The sequence below is a fragment of the Ricinus communis genome, chromosome 2 (genome assembly GCF_019578655.1).
Source record: "Ricinus communis isolate WT05 ecotype wild-type chromosome 2, ASM1957865v1, whole genome shotgun sequence".
NCBI lineage: Eukaryota > Viridiplantae > Streptophyta > Magnoliopsida > Malpighiales > Euphorbiaceae > Ricinus > Ricinus communis.
Window position 1 is genome coordinate 34,126,009 of NC_063257.1, and position 7,961 is coordinate 34,133,969.

A 7,961-nucleotide genomic window follows, 5' to 3' on the forward strand; every position below is an offset into this window, starting at 1 on the left:
GTGGATCTCAATTTGTTGGCCAGCGGGGCCGTGGTTGCTCTCAGGAATATGGGAGGCCGATTAGGGGGCAGAGTTTAGAGTCACGCTTTGGGCTCCCAGCAATCAAGCCGTGGGCAGGCAAGAGTGTTTACTCTCAACTATTAAGATGCGCGAGCCTCTAATGCTGTGGTGTCACGTATTATTCCAGTCTGCTATTTTAAGGCTAGAGTTTTGTTAGACCTTGGGGCTACCTATTCCTTTGTATCGCCTAGTTTTGCTTTAAGGTTGGGTGTTTAACTGATTAGGATTCAGGTTCTTATGTCAGTTACTACGCCATTGAGTGACGCCTTAGACTGATGTTGTGTTTTAGTTGTGTCCGGTTTTAGTTGAGGGTTGGGACTTAATTGCCAATTTAATCCTGTTGGACGTAATGGATTTCGATGTAATTCTGGGAATGGATTGGTTAGCTATGCATTATGCCATGTTGGACAGTCGGGAGAAGCATTTGATTTTTTAAATTCTAGGAGACTTAGAGTTTTATTTTAAAGGCGAGCAGATACTTGCCCATCGAATCTCGTGTCAGCTATTACGGCTAGACCGATGCTTTGCTGTAGGTGTCAGGGATATTTGGCATTAGTCAAGGATACCTCGGCAGAAAAGGGCAGAGTTGAGGACGTTCCTGTGGTCTACGACTTTCTTCATATTTTTCCGGAAGAGCTACTAGGATTGTCGCCTGATAGGGAGATAGAGTTTTGCATTAATGTGGTACCCAAATACAACTCCCATTTTTATGCCACCCTACTGAATGACACCGGTAGAGTTAAAGGAGCAGTTGCAGGACCTTCTAGATAAGAGTTTTATCAGACCTAATACGTCTCTGTGGGCCCTCCTGTACTGTTCGTCAAGAAGAAGGATGGTACCTTGCGCCTTTGTATTAACTATCGGCAGCTGAATAAGGCGATGATTCGTAATAAGCATATACTTCCTCGTATCAATGATCTATTCGATCAGCTTCAAGGAGCCGCATTGTTTCCAAGATTGATTTGCGATCAGGGTATCACCAGTAGAAAATTTATGAGGAGGATATTCCGTAGATGGCGTTCAAGACGTATTATGGGCATTATGAGTTCTTGGTAACGTCGTTTGGACTTACTAATGCTCCTACAGTCTTCATGGATCTGATGAATCGGGTGTTCAAGCCGTTCCTAAATCGTTTTATCATCGTATTTATTGACGATATCTTGGTGTACTCCAAAAGTGAAGAGGAGCATGTGTGGCATTTGTGGATGGTACTTCAAATTTTGAGGGAGCATCGGTTGTACGCTAAGTCCTCCAAGTGTGAGCTTTGGTTAGAAAATGTTGTTTTTCTAAGTCACGTGGTGTCTAGAGAGGGTATTCAAGTGGACCCCAAGAAAGTGGAGGCAGTGAATGATTAGCAGAGATCGACCTAAGAGGCCTATCGAATCTCATGTCAGCCATTACGGCTAGAAGGATACTTCATCATGGGTGTCAGGGATATCTGGCATTAGTCAAGGATACCTCGGCAGAAAAGGGTAGAGTTGAGGACGTTCCTGTGATCCGCGAGTTTCTTGATGTTTTTCTGGAAGAGCTACTAGGATTGCCACCTGATAGGGAGATAGAGTTCTGCATCGATGTGGTACACGAATACAGCTCCCATTTCTATGCCACCATACCGAATGGCACCAATAGAATTAAAGGAGCAGTTGCAGGACCTTCTAGATAAGAGTTGTATCAGACCTAATACGTCTCTATGGGCCCTCCTATACTGTTCATCAAGAAGAAGGATGGTACCTTGTGCCTCTGTATTGACTACCGGTAGCTGAATAAGGCGATGATTCATAATAAGCATCTGCTTCCTCATATCAATGATCTATTCGATTAGCTTCAAGGAGCCATATTTTTTCAAAGATTGATTACGATCGGGGTATCACCAATTGAAAATTCGTGAGGAGGATATTCTGAAGACGGTGATTAGGACGTATTATGGGCATTATGAGTTCTTGGTAACGTCATTTGGACTTACTAATGCTCCTGCAGTCTTCATAGATTTGATGAATCGAGTGTTCAAGCCATTCCTGAATCGCTTTATCTTCGTATTTATTGACGATATCTTGGTGTACTCTAAAAGTGAAGAGGAGCATGTGTGACATCTGAGGATGGTACTTCAAATGTTGAGGGAGCATCGATTGTACGCTAAGTTCTCTAAGTGCGAGTTTTGGTTAGAAAGCATTGCTTTTCTAGGTAATATGGTGTCTAGAGAGGGTATTCAAGTGGACCCTACGAAAGTGGAGGTAGTGACTGATCGGCAGAGATTGACCATGGTGACAGAGATTCGTAGTTTTCTGGATTTGGTAGGCTACTACTGCCGATTCGTGTAAGACTTTTCAAGGATAGTAACGCCTTTGACTAGGCCGACTCAGAAGAACGTTAGATTCCAGTAGATTGACGTGTGTCAAAGAAGTTTTCAGAGGCTGAAAGACTATTTGACTTGAGCTCTAATGTTGACCTACCCTTTTGAACTGATGGTTTCATGGTGTATTGTTGACGCTTCTAGAGTGCATTTAGGTTACGCTTTGACGCAACATAGTAAGGTAGTGGCTTATGCATCCAAGCAGTTGAAGAGGCATAAACAGAATTACCCTACTCATGACTTAAAGATGGTAGCAGTGATTTTTTTCCTTAAGATTTGGAAGCACTATCTCTATGGGGAGATGTGAGAGATATATACGGATGATAAGAGCTTGAAGTATATTTTTAAGTAGAAGAAGTTGAATCTGAGGTAGAGGAGATGGTTGGAGCTTTTGAAAGATTATGATTGTACCATTCTCTACCATCTAGGTAAAGCAAATGTCATGGCAGATGCCTTAAGCAGGAAGTCAGCATGTAGTATTGCTCACATCAATGGAGAGAAAAGACCTCTGACCAAAGAGTTAAGCAAATTGTACAACCAAGGGTTGCGGATGGAGGTATTGGAATCAAGAGCATTGTTGGGGCATTTCAAGATTGGGTCTATGCTTTTTGACAGAACCAATTTAGCTCAAAGTCAGGACCCACAATTAAGAAAAGTCTAGAAAGAAGTGCAATAGGGTCGAGCTAATGATTTTGTTATAGATAACGATGGCACTCTCAGGATGGGCACTAGGTTGTGTGTTTCCAATGTGGATAATCTCAGGAAGGAGATTTTAGAAAAGGCTCACTACATAGCTTACAGCGTCTACCCATGTTCTACCAAGATGTATCACGATTTGAAAGGCAATTATTGGTGGAATAGGATAAAAAGGATGTGGCAAAGTTTGTTTCAAGTGTTTGACATGTCAGTAGTTAAGTTGGAGCACCAAAAGCCGCCAGGGTTATTGCAGCCGCTTCCCATAACAAGGTAGAATGGGAAAGGATTACTATAAATTTCATGTCGGGTTTACTTAAGACTTCGACTGGTTACAACTCTATCTGGGTAATTATGGACCGATTGACTAAGTCAGCGCACTTTCTTTCCATGAAGACTACATATTCCGTGGCTAAGTATGCAAGGGTATATCTAGAGAGAATTGTCAGTCTTTACGGCATTCCTATTTCTATGTCTCTGACAGGGGACCGCAATTCACTTCGAGGTTTTTGAGAAAGCTACAAAAGGAGCTTGGTACTAGATTGGACTGTAGCACAGCTTTCCACCCTAGACTGACGGACAATTAAAGAGGATAATTCAGACCTTGCAAGATATGCTTCAGATGTATGTAATAGATTTCGGTGGTCAGTGGGATTGGTACCTGCCACTGATTGAGTTCGCTTATAAATATAGCTATAATGCGAGCATCGAGATGGCTCCTTATGAGACATTATACGGTAGGAAGTGAAGATCTCCTGTGTGTTGGGAAAAAGTTGGTGAACGGAAGTTAGCAAGACCAGAGTTAGTTCAAATTACTTCAAAAAAGATTTCTATTATCCGCGAGTGATTGAAGATAGCTTTTAGTAGGTAGAAGAGTTATGCGGATCCGAAGCAAAAGCACGTGAAGTTTAGTATTGGGGAGTATATGTATTCCTGAAGGTGTCCCCTATGCATAGTGTGATGTAGTTTGGCAAGAAAGGCAAGTTGGCCCCTCATTATGTGAGACCCTTTAAGATTATTGATAGGATTGAAGAGGTAGCATCCAAGTTGGACTTGTCGCTGAATTTCTCGCATGTGCATCCGGTATTTCATATATTCATGTTGAGAAAGTATATTTTGGATCCTTCGCATGTGTTGCAACCTCAATATGTGAAAGTAAGTAAAGACTTGACTTACAAGAATAACGAGTTATGGTTATGAATACTCAAATTCGCCAATTGCGCTTTAAGGTTATACCGATGGTTAAGGTGTTGGGAGACCAAGCAAGAGATGAGAGATTCCTACCCTCATTTGTTTCAATCTTAAGGTAAGCCTCTTTCCACGAATTTTCTTAAGGGGGGAAAATGTAATACCCGTGAATTTCAAAATTTTAATTTCAATAGTTTTTGGGGCATTTTAGTAAATTAAGATCTCGAGGTGAATTGAGTATCGTTTCATTAATATTATTCAATACTACAGTATATTGAAATTTTAGTGAATTTGAATATTGTTTTGTAATATTTAGCAAGCCAAATTTTATTTTATTTTATTCGGCTTTAATACGAATGTTTATATATATATATATATATATATATATATATTATTACTTTTATTATTTTATTTTATTTTAAGATATATATATATATATGTGTGTGAGTGTGTGTGAGTGTATGTGTGTGTTTATTTTCTTTAGTGGGGGTGTTACTGTAACTACTTTAGTAAGGGGGGACTTATGTGCATTTTTTCATCTTTTTACTTTTTAAAAGAATAAAATTACAAAAAAACTCATCCCCCTTCCCCTTTCCTTCTCCTTGATGCCACCTCCCTCTCCCCCTGCACCTTCCTTCTTCCAGTCGCTCCCTCTTGCCACCTTTCCGTTCCTCTCCTGCCGTGATTGCTCCACATCACCAGCCCGTCGCCACCGTCCACGTCGCCTCTTGCCATCGAGGAAGAGCTGTTCACGAGGAGGAAGCTTCCTCTCTTGCTACTGAGCCCAAAAAGCCACATGTCGCCGTCCTTTCGCCAATCTGACGTTGGAATTGAGTCCCTCGCCCTCCAAAAGCTAGGAACAGCTCCTCCCTATCCCCATTCCTCCATCAGCACCCTTGGGAGAGCCTTACCGAAGTAGCAACATTCTCACCGCGATCTAGCGGTTTTCAGTAAAGGCTAGGCTGTGATTTTGTTGTTTTTGGCTTCAACATGTTTCAAGCTTTCGGATTTGAATTCCAAAACCGTTGGCGGTATCGGCTTTCAGACCCTGGTATTTTTCAAACGCGCATAATTTCGGAGTTTCATCTCGGTACATTTTTCTTGGACCCAAATAATTATCTAAAATTATTAGAAAATATTGGTGCATTAGTTGTTAGTTATTAATAATTAATAAAATTATTTAATTAATTAGTAGCTTGATCCTAGAAATACTATAGATTAATTATAGTAGAAATTATTATTCTATTATGTAAATTGGCTGTGATTAATTAAACTAAATATGAGAAAAATATTTATGTGTTGGATCGTAAAATAATATTATTTTGCCGGACTGTTAATTATTGTATTTTGATATGGATTGTGTTGCAGAGTTAGGAGTAATGCAGTTTTGATTGCCCGACTCCCGTTAAATAATTATAGAATATTTGAAGTGTTTTTACTAGGTTCTGGACCCGTTATACGGAAGTAAATGTCCATATCTTAGGGGAGGTTCTGTCAAATTTTCGGTAGAATTTCCAAGTCGGGATTGGTATGAATTTCTTAGGCAATCTAATCTAAGAGTCTAGGCCTAGAAAAAAATTATAAATATTTTCTTAATTCAATTATTATTAATATAGCGGAACTCGACCTGAGGCGTAGGAACAGACAGCGGAACTCGGCAGAATTATGAGTTAGAATCATATATTCTACCGCATGTGTCATTTCTGTATTTAAGTGAAATTCTTAAATAAATAACTATTATGGTTATTTTAGTAGCATAAGTATTATTAAAATTTTCTTTATTTTCATTACTAGTAATATTATTAATTATTGTTATTATTATTATTATTCTTATTACTATTACTATTTGTGTCATTAAATTTATTATCATCTCAATTATTATTATTATTATTATTATTACTATTATCATTACTGTTGCTGTTGTTTAAATATTTTTAATTTTATAAAATTGCATTATTTCACTATACTGCTATTACTACCGCGATTATTGAGTATTATGTTGCATGCTATATTACTGATGATAATGTTATGTGGCTTAGGATGAGGCAACATTACAACATACCACCTGATGGGCTACCTCAGGATTGCGTGCACACCGGTGAAAATCAGCATCAGGTAATAGAGGAATATTCAATGATGTGCCCTAGTCGAGCACAACTCCCTGGGCTTATGGAAGTCTGATTTGCCGGAGAAAGATCTCTGGTCGAGCGTTGCTCTCTAAGCACTGGCTATATTAGTATTAAGTGACCTGACTGAACTTAAGGACCATAGTCGAGCTTTACTCTCTAGGCGCCAGTCTTATTGGATTAATAGAGCCGAAAGGCTGCTAGAATTAGAGATTTAGAGTTCTCTTGAAGTACTCATCCTGTGTATGTTAAAATCACATATCCTTTTTAAATTACAATATGACACGCATTTGTTATTTTGAGATATTATGTACTATTAAATAATTATTTTATTTTTGTGGTTGCTTTAGTTCAAAGTATATAATTTTAATTCACTATCAAGATTGACAATCTTAATTTTAAATTTTTCAAGTGACAGTTAGGTTCTCCGCTGACTTATTTTAGCAACCGACTTCCTTTTCCTTTCGAGTTTATTGTAATTAAATCTTAAATTTTGTATTTCGAGTTATTTAAAATTCTAGACTCTCTGTAGTAGCGGACTTAGTATTTTACATTTTATCTCAGTCTGTTTAAAGTTATGGAAAATTGTCTAGTAATCTAGTTAAAAGATTAATTTGAATGTGTGGTGATTTGTGAACGAATTGTTGGTTTATTTAAGTACTATATATTCATGCATGTAATTACCTGGATTATTGGCTAGTTAGGGTTGCTACGGGTTTCGGAGGCCTTAAGGCCTACCCATTCCCTAGCACCAATCACGAAACTCTCTGAAGCCAAATTATGTCGAAGCACAGGTGCACAGCAAGGAGTGAAAGAGAAGTAAACACCCGGATCAAACCACTACTGGCCATATCAACACTGTTTTGGCCCATAAATCGGGTCATGACACTAGTCATGTCCAAAAGAGGTAGTGGACGCCTAAGAAAGGATAACACACCAACAAAGGCCAAAAGAAGGAGAGGATGCCCAAGAAAATATAAGAACCTAGTAGTTTTTCTTAGTTTGCTTGCCATTAGTTAGAAAATTAACAAATTTTGTTTAGTTATCTTAGTTAAGGTTCAAATTTTTTCGTTTTTGTTAGCTAATTTTTTGTTTTAAGTTATTAATAAAATTCACAAATTTGGTTCAAAATTTGCCAAATTGTTTTTATTTTTAATTATTTAAATATATTTAATATTAAAATATGAATAAACACTTAATTGCATTTTTTAACTAATTAATGACTCCTAAGATATATAAAAATTAATTTTGAAATATTTAAAAATATTTTTAAGAAATTGATTTTTGGACGAGCCATATTGCGGCAGGCAAAATTGCACGGGCATGTAGTTTCGTCACTTCAGCAGTGCACGGGCCCATAAGAGGATCAGCTGCAACGCACACGAGCCCATGTGGAGCACAAGTGCTGGGCAAGAAGGATGAACAACAACATGGAGCTTCAACGTGGGCGCAGACCACTCGACGCGTCGTCACAAGCGTGGGCGCCGAGCAGCCCATGAGCCAACCAGATGCAGGAGGAAGAACAGATGAGGCAGCGATGCAGT

General features: G+C 38.7%; 1 long non-coding RNA gene across 1 annotated transcript; it reads left to right on the top strand.

Moving 5' to 3' along the window:
• The first annotated feature begins 4,857 nt into the window (after positions 1 to 4,857).
• On the top strand, positions 4,858 to 6,749 carry LOC125369347. Its single transcript, XR_007214889.1, has 2 exons — positions 4,858 to 5,381; positions 6,331 to 6,749. It is a non-coding gene; the product is annotated as an uncharacterized LOC125369347 (long non-coding RNA).
• Positions 6,750 to 7,961: the final 1,212 nt, after the last annotated feature.